This window comes from Macrotis lagotis, chromosome 1, assembly GCF_037893015.1.
Source record: "Macrotis lagotis isolate mMagLag1 chromosome 1, bilby.v1.9.chrom.fasta, whole genome shotgun sequence".
NCBI lineage: Eukaryota > Metazoa > Chordata > Mammalia > Peramelemorphia > Peramelidae > Macrotis > Macrotis lagotis.
The window spans coordinates 113,514,301-113,530,166 of record NC_133658.1 but is presented as its reverse complement, the minus strand read 5'-3'; the positions used below and the strand labels follow the sequence as shown (position 1 = coordinate 113,530,166).

The window sequence follows — 15,866 nt, the reverse complement described above, 5'->3', positions numbered from 1 at the left end:
CCTAAAACTATCAACAAATATTATATGTAATGAGGGGATAAACTAGAAGATTTCCAATAAGATCAGGGGTAAAACAAGGATGCCTATTATCACCTTTACCATTCAATACAATATTAAAAATATTAGCTTTAACAATAAGAGAAGAAAAAGAAATCAAAAGAATCAGAATTGACAATGAGGAAGCAAAGCTTTCACTCTTTGCCATTGATATGATGGTATAATAGAGAACCCAAGAAAAATCATCAAAAACTCCTTGAAACAAATTCAGCAAAGTAGCAGGATAGAAAATAAATCCACATAAATCATCAACATTTCTATATATGAATAAAAAAATCCCAAGACCAAGAGATAGAAAAGAAATTTTATTTAAAGTAACTGGATACACCATTAAATACTTGGGAAACTACCTCCCAAGGCAAATCCAGAAACTGTATGAACACAATGGCAAAGTACTTCTCACCCAAATAAAGTCAAATGTAAACAATTGGAAAAATGTCAATTGTTCTTGGTTAGGTTGAGTTAATATAATAAAAATTATATTTCTACCCAAATTAAATTGTTATTCAATGCCATACCAATCAAATCAAATATCTTTTTTACTGAGCTAGAAAAATAGTAACAAAATTCATCTGGAGCAACAAAATGTCAAGAATATCAAGGAAACTGATGAAAAAAATGTAAAGGAAGGTGGCTTAGCTCTACAAGATCTTTTATACTATAAAGCAGTAATCATCAAAACTACCTTGCACTGGTTAAGAAATAGAGTAATGGGGGCTGCTAGGTGGCGTAGTGGATAAAGCACTGGCCTTGGAGTCAGGAGTACCTGGGTTCAAATCCGGTCTCTGACACTTAATAAATTACCTAGCTGTGGCCCCATTTGCCTTGCAAAAACCTAAAAAAAAAGAAAAAAAATAAAGTAATTGATCAGTGGATTAGGAAAGTTTCAAAAGAAACAGTAGAGACTGATAAGAGTAATCTACTGTTTGACAGACTCAAAGACATTAGTTTCTGGAATAAGAAATCACTATTTCACAGAAATTGTTGGGAAACCTAGAAAATAATATGAACTTTAAAATAAATTATTTATTTAAGGCAATTTGGTTAAATGACTTGCCCAAAGTCACACAGCTAGGCAAGTAAGTGTCTGAGGCTCGATTTGAACTCAAGTTCTACTGACTCCATGGCCAGTGCTCTATCCATTGCACCACCTAGCTGCCCCCCTAGAAAATAATATGATAAATTAGACACAGACTCATATCTCACACCCTATACCAAAATAAGATCAATATGTGTACAGGATTTATACATAAAGTGCAACACTATAGATAAATTAATTAACCAAGAAATACTCTGTCAGGTCTATGGAAAAGGGAGAAATGTATGACTAAGCCAAAAAAGAATACATTATAAGTTGTAAAATGGATGATTTTTAGTATATTAAATTTTAAAAAAGTTTTTCACTAATAAAACAAATGCTGCAAAAATTAGAAGGAAATAGAAAGATGGGAAACAATTTTCCCATTTAGGAGTTCTGATAAAGGTCTCATTTCTAAAATATACAGAGAATTACATCAAATTTATCAGGTTCGAGTCATTCCCCAATTGATAAATGGTCAAAAGATATGAAAGACAATTTTCAAATGAAGAAATTAAAACTATATATAATTATATTAAAAATGCTCCAAATCAATACTGATTAGAGAAATTCAAATTAAAACAACTATGTGATTCCACCACATCTATTGGATTTACTAAGATGACAGAGAAAATGATCAGTGATGGAGAGGTTGTGGGAAGATTGGGACATTAATGCATTTTTTGGTGGAGTTGTGAAATGATCCAACCATTCTGGAGAATAATATGGAACTATCTCCAAAGATCAAGAAATTGACCATACCCTTTGATCCAACAATTGAGATCGCTATCCAGATAAAATCATAAAAAATGGCAAAGGTCCCACATGTTCCAAAATATTCATAACAGCTCTTTTTTTAGTGGCAAAGAATTGGATATTGAGGGGAGGCCCATTAATTGGGGAATGGCTGAACAAGTCATGGCATATGAATGTTATGTTCTAACAGGAAATATGAATGGTCAGATTCTAGAGAAGCATGGAATGAATTACAGGAACTAATTCTGAGTGAAGGGAGCAGATCCAAGAGAACCTTGACATATCAACAACAACATTATGAATTGATCTATCTTGTTGGATGCAGCTCCTCCCAGAAATTCAGACAGCTCAGATAATTCTAGGAGACCAGCATGGACAATGCTATCCCCAGGGGAAGAAAAACAAACCCAGACCAAACCCCAAAACCCCTTCAGTATCTGAATGAACTACACTTACTTTTAAAAAATTTCTCTTATGAATTTATTTCCTTTCTCATGGATTTCTTTCTTTTCCCTTAATCCTGTTTCCTCATACAAAAAATGACTAATCTGTAAACATATTAAACATAAATATGTATGTACAATATTCACCTGACTGTTTGCTGCTGAGGGGAGAGGGGTGGGAAGGGAGGGGAGAAGGAAATCATGTAACTTAAAAATATAGATATGCATCTGTTTGAATGTTGAAAAACTTTCATAATGTGTAATTAGAAAAAATATCAATTAAAAAAAGAAAAGAAAATGTGTGCATGACATACTTTTAAGTTGAATATGCATTATTAGCATTTTATCCATCACTTTCTTATGTCTAGACAATCAAGAAAATAAACTAAGAGCAGACTTCTCAAGTGTGTCTAATGGTACACTTCTTTATATGATCTTTTGGCATCATGGTTGGTCACCATATTGGTCAGAGTTCCTAAGACTTTTCAAGTTGTTTTACTCCACTTTGTTCTTATTATTGTATAAATTTTTATCCTACTTCTATTCATTACTTTTTTCAACATGCTTTTCAAGCCTTTACAAGGTTTTATGAAACTGTCCCTTTCATCATTTCTTAAAGTATTCCATTCACACTGTATATTCCATCACATTCATCTCTGTTTTGCTCAGACATTCTCCAATTGATAAGCAATCCCCTTTGCTCCAATAAAAAGGGCTGATATCTATAATTATATTATCTATCAATATACTTGTATCTGCATTCATATATTTCTATTATCTGTAGGTATAGCTGTTTCTGCATTTATATCATCTATATCTACATCTCAATCTATAAGTATATCTATTTAATCATCTATTTGTGTCTATAAAGTCATTTGCTTCCTCATGGAATCTCCTCAAGATATAGGTCTATAAGTCTTTCAATATTTCTGTTGTGCTACTGGATCTGAGGTAACATAGTTCATCTGGTATAGCACAAGGGAAATTTGGAGAGAATTTGGGTTTCCAGTGAAATTCTATTACCTCAGTTGGCTCAGAATCAAGAAAATGTACTATTACTTATGTTGTTAAAAAGGTAGATGTCCTAGTCTTGTTCTTTAAAAATAAGTATTAAAAATGCTAATGTTGGAGTGGCTAGGTGGTGCAGTGGATAGGCCCCATTGCCTTGCAAAAAATCCTTAAAAAAAGATTTTATCAAGGGAAATTGCCCCCAGAATCTTAGATTTAGAAAGTAAAATAGAAATGGAAAGAATTCACCATACATGTTCTAAAAGGGATCCTGAAAATGAAAAGTCACAGGAATTTTATAGCCAAATTACAGTGCTCTCAGGTCAAGGAGAAAAATATTATAAGCAGGGAAAAGGTAAATGTTCAAATAACATGGAATCACATCCAGGATCATACAAGATTGAGTAGCTTCCATGTTAATGGAAAAGAGGACTTGGAATTTGATATTCCAGAAGAAAAAAGAACTAGGATTACAATCAAGAATAATGTACCAGGAAAAAAATGAGTATAGACCATCAAGGACAAAAAATGGATATTTAATGAAATAGAGGACTTTTAAGCATTCTTGATGAAAAGACCATGGTTGAATAGTACATTTGACATTCAAAAAGAAATCTCAAGAGAAGCATAAAAAGGTAAACATGAAAGAGAAATCAAAAAGGACTAAATAAGTTAAGCTGTTTATGTTCCCTTATGGGAAGATAATACATATAACTTGAGAACTTTATCATTATCAGGACAGATAGAAGAACTCTGAATACTTAGAGCACATGTGTGCGAGTTGATTATGTTTGGAAGATCTGAAGGAAAAATTAAGAAGTGAGAAAAAGGGATACACAAGGAGAAGGGGGAAGGGAAGAAAATCATAGTGAAAATTGTTTCACATAAAAAGTGGCTGCAAGAAAAAAAACTTTTACAGTGGAGGATAAAATGTGTGATGGTGGTAGGCAATGATTGTACCTCAGTCTCATCGAAATTGATTCAAAGTGGGTAACACATGCATACACACACTCACACACACACTCAGTTGGGTATAGAAATCTATCTTACCCATCTTACTCAAAGTTAAGGTGGAGGTAATAAGTGGGAGGGCAGATTAAGGGAAATAGTCTTCAAAAGCAAAACAGCCTTTTGAGGAAGGATAAGGTACAAAAGAGATATAGAAAGATGAATAAAAGAAAACAGAATGGATAGAAATAAACAATTAGTAATCATAATTGTGAATGTGAAAGTGATAAAATGATTAGTAAAACAAAAGTAGATAATAGAATGAATTATAAGCTATCATCCAATATATGTTCTTTCTAAGAGACACATTTGGAGCAAAAAAAATCAAACACATACAAAGAGTTAAAATAAGGGCCTGGAATAGAATCACTTCTATATCAAGGGAAAAAAAGGAGTGGCAATCAGGATTTCAGACAAAGGAAAAAGAAAAATAATTATAAGAGATAATCAGAGAAATTATATTTTGCTTAAAGGTACCATAGACATTAGGGCAGCCAGGTGACAAAGTGGATAGAACACTGGCCTTGGAGTCAGGAGGACAAGAGTTTGAATCCAGCTTCAGACACTAACTATGTGACCTTTATACACACACACATACATACACACACATGTGTGTGTAAACATGTGTATGTATATATATATATATATATATGCACAAACATATGTGTGCAAGTCACTTAACCCTGATTGCCTCACATCCAGAGCCATCTCTCATTATCCTGATTCATATCAGGTCATTAGACCCTGGTGGTTCTGAAGGAAAAAGTGATACTGGTGACTTAGCAAGGCACCCCTTCACTCAAAACTAATTCATGTACTTGTCATGGCATCATCTCCCTGATGTCATGATTTTCTTTGAGAATGAAAGACAAACATTATTATCATGCACATTAAAATAACATAATTATTTTCAATATTTCTCTGAGAAAGACCTGGATATAGTGTGTGTATATATATATATATATATATATATATATATATATATATATATATATACACACACATATATATATATATACACATATATATTCTAAGTCACTATTAACGAAATGCAAATTGAAACAACTCTGAGGGACCTCCTCAGATCTATCAGAAACGATGATAAATGCTAGAGGGAAAGTAGAGAATAAGTATGCTAATGAATTATTGATATAGTTGTAAACTGGCGTGACCATTTTGGAGAATAATTTGAAACCACCAAATAAAATACTTTATAACTCCAAAAGTAAAACTGTGCATGCTCTTTGATCTAGAAATACTCTTAATAGATCCATATTCCAAATGGATCAAAGAAATATGAAAGGGCCTATATATATATATATGTATATAATATACACACATAAAAAATAATTATAGTAGCTATTTTGATGTGGAAAAGAATTAGAATTGAGGTTGTGCTTATCAATTAGAGAAATGGTTAAACAGTTGTTTTAAAACAGTTAGTGAGAAGAATGGTTTCAGAAAATAAACTTGTAATGACCTATATGAAATGATACAAATTGGTAAAACCCAGAAGAACATTGTGTACACAGTAAGAGCAATATTGTAATAAAGATCAGCAGTGAAAGACTTAGCAACTTTGATTATATCAATGATCCAAGACAATTCAACAGGTGTCATGATAAAAAAAAATGCTATGTACTTACAAGGAAAGAATTCATCTTTTATTTCATATTTCCTTTACATTTATTTAAATTGTATTTTCTTTTAATTTTTTTAATTAAAGATTTTATTTATTTTGAGTTTTACAATTTTTCCCCTAATTTTACTTCCTCTCCCCACCCCCCACAGAAGGCAATTTGTCAGTCTTTACATTGTTTCCATAGTAAACATTGATACAAATTGAGTGTGATGAGAGAGAAATGATATCCTTAAGGAAGAAATATAAACTATATGAGATAGTAAGATCAGACAATAAGATATCAATTTTTTTTTCTAAATTTAAGGTAATAGTCCTTGGTCTTTGTTCAAACTCCACAGTTGTTTCTCTGGGTACAGATGGTATTCTCCATTGCAGAGAGCCCCAAATTGTCCCTGATTGTTGCACTGATGGAACGAGCAAGTCCATCCAGGTTGATCATCACCCCCACGTTGCTGTTAGGATGTACAGTGTTTTTCTGGTTCTGCTCATCTCACTCAGCATCAGTTCATGCAAATCTCTCCAGGCTTCCCTGAATTCCCATCCCTCCTGGTTTCTAATAGAACAATAGTGTTCCATGACATGCATATACCACAGTTTGCTGAGGCATTCCCCTATTGAAGGACATTTACTTGATTTCCATTTTTTGCCACCACAAACAGGGCTGCCATGAATATTTTTGTACAAGTGATGTTTTAACCCTTTTTCATCAGCTCTTCAGGGTATAGACCCAATAGTGGTATTGCTGGATCAAAAGACATGCATATTTTTGTTGCCCCTTGGGCATAGTTCTAAATTTCTTTCCATAAAGGTTGGAAACATTAACAATGTAATAGTGTCCCAGATTTCCCACAATCCTTCCAACATTATCCTTTCTGGTCATATTGGCCAGTCTGAGAGGTGTGAGGTGTTACCTCAGAGAATGTTTATAAATTATATTTTCTTGACTGAATTTTAAAGATCTCCACTATATATTTGTTAAAATATATTTTGGTAAATTATCTTTCATTTCTTTAAAATTCTTGATTATACTAACACATAATTGTGTATAATTAGCTTGGAAAATTATTTTTATTTCTTAATTTTCTTTCATTTCTCCTCAAAACTGCAATATATTCCTTTTTTGTATTTGTTTTTTTATTGCAAATTGTATATTTAGTTCAATAATTCTCTCTTGACTATATTAGTATATATTTTCAGAGACAGTTTTGTCTTCTGAGAACTGCTTCAGCAGTTTCTCATAAATTTTGGTATATTGCATTATTAATATCATTCTATTTGACATAGTTACTAATTGTTTTTATGATTTGTTCTTTGACTAACTCAAGTCTTTATCGTTTGCTTGCTATTTCTGTCTTAATTGCTATTTTAATTTTGTGATAATCTGTAAATGATCAATTTAGTGTTTTTACGTGTTTTTCTTTGACCTTTATTTTTAATTTCTACATAGTAAGGTACAATCTTTATTTTTATAAAGGTACCATGAAGTGGTACATTTGTTAATGTTTCCAGTCAGAGAACACCTTATATCTTTTATTTCTAAAATCTCTAATAGTTAAAGTTAAATTTTTCTTTTTATGTATCTTTCTTATTAGATTTTTCTAGCTTCAAGAGAGAAACATTAAATTCCCCTTCAACTATCAGAATATTGGCTATATTTTTGTTATTGAGATTTGACAGGACAATATCATCTGCTCTTTTCTTTTTCTTACTTAGTCCCTTTTTGTACAACTGCTCACTCTGTTATTCCCTTCCACTAAAGATATTGATTTATAGGGGATCAAGGGATTTAGTCAATAAAATATTAATTATACTCTACTATCTTAAGTGGCATTATGCCATGTTGAGGAGAAGAGTGACATTATATTTGGGTACATTCTTAGACATTTGTACATGTTAATAGTGTATAAGAGCCAACAGGGATTCTTCAGCTTTTTTAGAAAAGTCACTCCTCCTTCACATACCAATTAGAGAGTGGTTGAAGGGGAATCAGTAACTTAAGTAAAGTGCCTTCTCAAAACTAATTCAGATGATGCATTCAGATAGTTCAACTCCCATGCTAGATAATTAGTGCAGTGGCATGATTTCTACCTGCAATGCTTAATGAAGGAAGCATCAGACCAATGTTAAATTGATTAAAATTATTTTTAAAAATAGAATGAGAAACAGAACCATGGGAATCTCCAGTAGACTTTTTTAATTGAAATTTTATTTTAGATTTTCAAGTTGATATTGACCCATTAATGGCTACTCTCTGGGGCTTGCCTTTTAAGCAATTTGTAAAGGCACCCTACATTTTTTTCCCCAAGAATGGCATGGGGAACTATTAAACGCTTTGCTAATATCAAGGATATAAGGGAAATATATTTTATATATATTTTCCTTTATCTTTTGATCTAGTAACAGTCAGAAAAGGAATGAGGTTAATCTGGCATGATATTTCCTTCATGAAATCATATTTTTTAATTGACATGATTCCTGTTCTCTTTTATAAGTGTACACTAACCATTCTTTTAAATTTAGAGAAATTGAAGCCAAGTTGATTGAACCGAGTTTTCATACATCAATTGTAAAATCTATTATAATTATAAAAATCTAAATTTGCCTTTCTCCAATGTTTATTTTTTAAAATAATATTTCAAAGACAATTGAGAATTGGTCAACTATTAACATTTGCCAGCTTTTTCAGTAGGAGATGATGTAGTCAGGTAACTTGAACTCATCAAGGACAGCCATATCATCTCTTATTCTTTCATGATTTACCTTGGATTGCAACTCTTTATTAGATATTTTTATTCCTTCCTTTCTAGTTCATAGGTCATTCTCTTAGCAGGGAAGCAAAATCAGAGTTGTACAGCTCAGCCTTCTCTTTACATTGTGTTATCACTCCCTCTATAATATGCAGCAGTCCAAATTCACCTTTGAGTCTCCTCTTTTCCTTAATAAAGCTTATCCCTATTCCATATCCTTTCTGTTGTTTTAGTGTTCCTTGCTGACCCCATCTTTCTGAGTTTTAGAGTTCCTGACATTATTCTTGTTGGCATTTGCATTCCTCAAGATATTTGTTCTTTCATGCATTTTCTGTTTAAATCTGCTTAAAATCTAATTTTCTTCTTGTGTTCCATGTGATCTACATGAATATTTATTAAATTTCCCTTTTTATTGTTCCTTGGGATTTAAAAAATTTTTATATCTTAAGAATTTCATTCCTGTTAACTTTCTTTCCCTCTTGAGTCAACTTACCCTGAAATTGTAGTAAGAAAGACTGGACTTTGAGTTCCCCACCCCAAACTTACTCTCTAAATGATCCTGCACTTAACATTCTCTGAGATGCAGATTCAATTAAAGGAAGTTTGTCAAATTTGTATAATGGAGATATTTGTGTAATGGAAGTAATATCTGTCTCTTAGGATTGTTGTGAGGATGAAACGAAGTATTATGCAAAATGTCTTGTGAACCGTAAGGTGATATGTAAATGAGAATAATTTTTTCATCAGCATATTATTCCCTCTAATGATACAGATCATAGATCATATATCCCTCTTTACACCTTGAGATTTTCTATATTCTTATAAGTTTGCAACAATGGAACCATGTTCTTTTGGACACAATAAGGAGAATGATGAAGCATTTTAGTTACTATACGTTTATTCTTTGCTCTCACTGTGTGAACATAAATTTTTTTTTAAAAAATTATCACTTCAGTGGCATTTTTAGCATTGTGTTATATCTTCATTAGGCATACCATTTGACTCTTATTTTTGAGTGTTCTTCAACCACATTTCATTATTTCCTGTATGCAATAATGTAGAATAAGATTGATATGAAAAATTGATTCCTTTTTCATTGAATGTTGAGATCATTAAAATATTGCTCTTTATTTCCCAGCTAGGTGGTACAATGCATAGAGTTCTGGACTTGGAGTTGTGAAAATGTAAGTTCAAATTCAGTTTCAGACACCTGATGTATGACCCTGGCAAACTTCTCTTTGCCTCAGTTTCTTCTGCTGTAAACTTGTCTATCTCATAAAATTGTTGTGTTGATCAAATAAGATAAAATTTGGACAGCAAAATTATTCTTCTTCCTCTTACCCAAAATAAGTTCAGATTGCATTCTCACTGTTGTTCAATTCTTCAGTTTTTTGTCCATGATTAGAATCAAGTCATTTTATATGTAATAATGAATGACTTCTGTTGGTATCCATACACTTGCAAATTATATTCAAAATAACAGGCAATTTTTATCCACTTATTTTTTCCTTTATAAATATTTAGACTAAACTCTTATAAGTCTCAGGAGAATAAACTTGATGCAAGCAACAAACCATCAGCCACAAGCAACAACATTTGTAAGGCTTTATTTCTATCAGATATCTTGTGATTTGGATTTTTTCCTGAATTTCCTTGGTAGTGAACCTTGGATAAGAGTTCTATTTAATATTGAATATCAGAAGGTGCTTGAACAGTGTTAACCCTTGTTAAATCTTTCCAAGAATTGTGTATAATTTTAGTTTGTACATGGGAGATACTTTTGGGGAATACAGTCTTTGATGTAGCATTTTGATCAAACTAATCAAATCTTTTTAAGATTTTAAGATTTTTAAGATTTTAGATTCAACAAACAAAATTATCATGGTATGTTTTACTCTCTAAATATTTCAGTTATATGTGAAATGACAAAGACATGCCCTATTATGGCATATCTCTTGGAAAAGACTACCTGTTCCCCTCTAATTCCTTATCAAGAATTTTCTCAGGGCAGTGGCTGGATGGTACAGGTGGCACAGTGGATAGAGCACCGGCCCTGGAGTCAGGAGTACCTAGGTTCAAATCCGGCCTCAGACACTTAATAATTACTTAGCTGTGTGGCCTTGGGCAAGCCACTTAATCCCATTTGCCTTTCAAAAACCTAAAAAAAGAATTCTCTCAATTATTCCCCCCCCCAAAATATTATTTAGATTGAAATATAGTCATAGAATTTGTAAATTAGTGATGTTTTCTCATTTGATTTTTGAGGTTTTATAAGATAATAGATTTAGAGCTAGAAATGACTCTTATTCCAACCCTCTCATCTACAGAAAATGATATTGAGACCTAGAGATTTTTAATGATTTGTCCTTTTTAACAGAGCTAGAAAGTGTTTGAAGTAGTATTTGAACTCAGGTCTTCCTGATTCCCAAAACAATATTCTATCCAGTTAACTGCTTGGAGATTCCTCCCTCTCGTTTTCCTTCCTTCAGATATTTTCATAATCATATAAAAAGTATCTGAAGGAAGGGAAGATGTGTATGTATATGCACACAAATAAAATATCTATATACATATATTGATATGGAAAATCCTTAACTAAATAACTAAATGAAACTATTATAAAAGATAAAATAATCTCAAACATTTAAAAATTTAAAAGATTATGTATACATAAAATCAGTACAACTAGGATAAGAAAAAAGATGTAAAGAATCTTTGTATAAAGTTTCTCTTACAGAATTCTGACCTCTATAATCTTTAAGGAATATATATATATATACATGGACAGCTAGGTGGCACAGTGGATCGAGCACTGGCCCTGGAGTCAGGAGGACCTGAGTTCAAATCCAGCCTCAGACCCTTAATAATTACTCGGCTGTGTGATATTAGGGAAGTCACTTAACTCCATTGACTTGCAAAAAAAAAAAAGAAAAGAAATATATACAAACACATAAGAATAATTGTACTGAACAATGAAGATGTAGTCAAAAGATAATGATAAATTTTTTTTTGTTTTGTTTTGTTTATTTTGCAAGCCAAATGGGGTTAAGTGGCTTGCCCAAGGCCACAGAGGTAGATAATGATAATTTTAAAAAAATGTAAATTGTTGTTAATAACCTGAAAAAGATTCATCATGACAATTTATAGAGATTAAAATTAGACCAAACTTGAGAGCATTTCATACTTATCAAGTTAACAAAGATGCTAAAATTCAGGAAATCATGCGGTTGAACGGTCTGTTAGAAGACAGGAATTTTTGAGTAATAAGACAAATTAGATGTTTAGACAGTTGAAATATAAATATGTATGTATATATATATATATATATACACACACGCACACATACATAGACACACACATATATATATTTGTCTTTCAACTTTTTCTTTATTTACAAAATATATTGTTATAATTTTTATTTGAATTCCATAGATATTTTCAAAAAAACACCTTTTCAAAGGATATCAACCCTGAAACAATTTGTGAGAATTCACTGCTGGGTTAGCTTTGAACTGACTCTGCTCTTCCGAAAAACTGATTGGCAGTTTTGTGAAAAGAAACTTATGAAATGAAGACATTACTACTAATTCTAAATTCCAACATTATAAACAGCAACGAAGGATTCATATATACAAATATGTTCCTAGGAGCATTATGTTGACAAAAACCTTTAAAAAAAGTACAAATGTACTTAGTATTGGGGGATTCCTGAATTGTGATATATAAATATAATGATTTAAAGAATGATGAATAACAAATTCAAAGAAATGTGGGAAGTTATATGGAATTTTATGGAGTAAAGACAGAAAAGCTAAAAGAACAATAAACAAACATTCTGTAGCAATGTAAACAAAACTACATGCATTGTTAATCATTTTGGTCAAAACTTTGGTCAAATGGTCAGTGCCAATACCATATAGATGCTTGAATTGTTTCAGGACAATAATGGCATTTTGGGGAAAATATACATGGTATTCAATCAAAATATAGTAATACTTTTTAAAACAAAGAAAAAGATAAAAGAAGCCATATATGTGTGGGTATGTTTATATGTGTGTATGTATATATACATACACACACTATATTTACATTTATGTAAATTTGTTTCAATTATCTCAACATGTTTTTTGTCTTATTCCATAAAATGTATAACATCTAGTCAATTCATGATTTGCTTGGCTAAAAATTTCACCTGCCAGGAAGCTGGACTTAATTCTGAATAAACTGGAATGAGAAAAAAGTGACCATATAACCTCATATTTTGTAGGAGCACTGTGATGTATTTTATATTATAGTCTTTAGAATCTCTTGAATCTTAGGATCTCTAAAGATTTCTTTTTGCAGTTTATTTTGCTGTTGTCTTTGATTTATGTCTTTGATTTGCTGTCTTTTGTTTATGATTAAATTGAACTTAGGGAATTCCCTTTACAACATTGGTTACTACATAAAAATTTCCCTCTTTTTCTAACATACTGAGATCATTAAAATTTATTTTGTTTTTGAGAATTTCACATTCTTTTAGAGACCTTTCTTTTTTAAAGTCTCAGGCCATGGAATCATGTATATCATTTTCCTAACAATTTTGAAAGCCTCATAGAAAATCATATTTTAAAAAAATGTTCACAGAAATGGTATACATTAAGTCATATCATAAGGCTTCAGATGGAAAAGTATTTGAAAAAGGGTAGGATACCCTCACAAAACAAAAACCTGCAAATATAATCTGAAATCATTCAGGTGAGGAGAAAAAAATGGAAAGATATTCAGCAAATAATATTTCCATAAAGGAAATTATTTAAGTTTATTTCAAAAATATAATAAAAGATAGAACAAGAGGCACATATTCATAAATAACAACAAAACTTTGAACTTAAAATATAAGAATAGTGTCCAAAATGCTAGTTAATGAAAGATTAAGTTTACAAAATTGCTAAGTACAAAAAGAGTTATGTTCAGAGTAACAACAAATACAATGAAAGTACAAGCCAATTGCTTGGGCACATAGTACAATGTTAATATGCAGAGGAAATAGAAATGTTATACTTCTAATTTTTTCCCTCTTCTTTTTCAAGAAAAGTGATTTTCAAACTGAAAATGTAAGGTAAATATTATTAAGGGAAAATTGATGTTGAAGATTGATTAGGAGAAAGTAAGATAATGTCTACCTAATTAAAATGACTTAAAATCTCTTGGGTTAGATGAAATAATAATCCTTTTACAATTGTGGATGATAGTAGAGATAATGTATGACCAAAACCAGAAAATGTCCTAATATTTAAATATATAAAACTGAAATCTAGTAATTACAGATTGCTGTTATAATATATAATCTAAAAACTTTACTAACAAAGATAATATGTCACTGATAAATAGTATGGTTACTGCCAATGGTTCACTAGGAATAAAATTGTACCATTTTTAAGATGATTATGAAATTGACACATCAGCAAAATATGTTAAAGGTAAAATATATTTTAGCAAGGCAATTGCTAATGTCCCTCATGATATCTTTATAGACAGAATGGAGAAATGATGGCGAAATGAGGACTGATGTAGAAAACAATTAGATGAATTTGGAACTGGATGACCTACCTAAAACATGCCTACTAACAGATTTTTCCACTCTTGAGATTTTGAGATTTTTTTTCCCTCTCTTTAATTGGTGAGTCCCTGACTCTGACAACTATTTCATGAGATACCTAAAACATGTTTATTTTAATCTGGCTCCACTTATCACTCTTCAGACTTCTTCACTTCCTCTTCAGTAGGCATGTTCTCACATTCATTCTGTTTCTCGCTTTTCAGCTGTTCTCTTCTTTTATTAGACTATAAACTCCCCGGGATTAGGGACTTTTTAAAATTCTCAATATTAAATACATATTTGGTACAAAATAAGCACTTAATAAATGTTATGTCTATTATCCATCTATTGTGTATATATCTATGTATGTATGTATCTACCTATTTATGTCCATCTAGTGTTATATAATGTGTTTCTTTTCTTGCTCTTGTTTCATTCAATATTGTTGTCAACAATTTGGATAAAGGCACAGAAATCATTAAAAAAAAAGAAATTCACAGATTATACAAAGCAGGGAGGGATATTAAATATATTGAATGACTTAATAAATATTCTCAATATGTTTGTTAGCTGAAAAGATGGCTTAAATTTAATAGCATGAAAACCAACAACAGTAAATGCAGCCTTGCCAACAGAGTATATTTCAGTGTACTGGTGAAGTGGGGTAGGGGGGAGAGAGAGACACAATAGTTTTATTGGCTATAAAGGATTAAAATGATCCAGCCATGTGGTGTGACAAAGTCATTTAAGATTTAGTTTGCATTAAAATTTGTTTACATGTATATTTAGTTTGCATTAATGACTGTTTAGTGTCTGATAAAATATAGAATGTTAAAATAGTTTTCAATCAGGTGCATCATTCTATTAAACAATCTAATACATTTATTGAGTGGCTACTATGTATAGATTTTTGCGTAAAACTTTGGGAGAATGAAAATTATGGTAAGATCTAATCTTTATCTTCATAGAAAACAGGGATTCAGATATTCAGACATGACTAAAAAGCAACTTATGGTAAGTGTATTAAAGAAATGAAACAGTGCAATGAATTACTCAATTTTTAGAACATTGATAACATTAGCATAACTATTGGTATTCTAAAAGGAAGATACTTGCCTAGTGACCAGTGAATTGGCATCTACTAAAGGAACAGAACCATATCAATTATAAATAATAAAATTTCACATAATAAATGAAACTAGAGACAATATGGGTTTTACAGTTATATGGAAGGATAGACTAAAGATTTACATTGTAATGGCAAATGAAACAGTTTGAAGAAGAGATGTCATTTCTTGGGAGCCATTTAGTAATTTTACTTAGAAGTGCTCAAGATAAATGTGAATTAAAAAATGTCAAAAAAGACAATTGTCTTTTTCACCAATAACTATTATTGATATATAGAAATTCTTCAATCTCAACAAGATTCTCCAAGTGATGTTAACATGTAGATTGATGTTTGACTACTTCAAAATGTTGATTGAAACAGGAGCAAGGATTCAAAGTAATTGAAAAATATAATTTATGAATTATTTATGGATGAAGC

General features: G+C 31.2%; 1 long non-coding RNA gene across 3 annotated transcripts in view; it reads left to right on the top strand.

Moving 5' to 3' along the window:
• Positions 1–15,866, top strand: part of LOC141514032 (uncharacterized) — a 118,897-nt gene that overhangs the window by 22,960 nt on the left and 80,071 nt on the right. For 2 of the 3 annotated variants that reach the window (XR_012475926.1, XR_012475927.1), the window contains exon 2: positions 9,878–9,923. This is a non-coding gene — a long non-coding RNA (uncharacterized LOC141514032). Of the gene's footprint in view, positions 1–9,877; positions 9,924–13,752; positions 14,402–15,866 lie in introns of those variants that run through there. The other variant, XR_012475929.1, reaches the window with a different exon arrangement.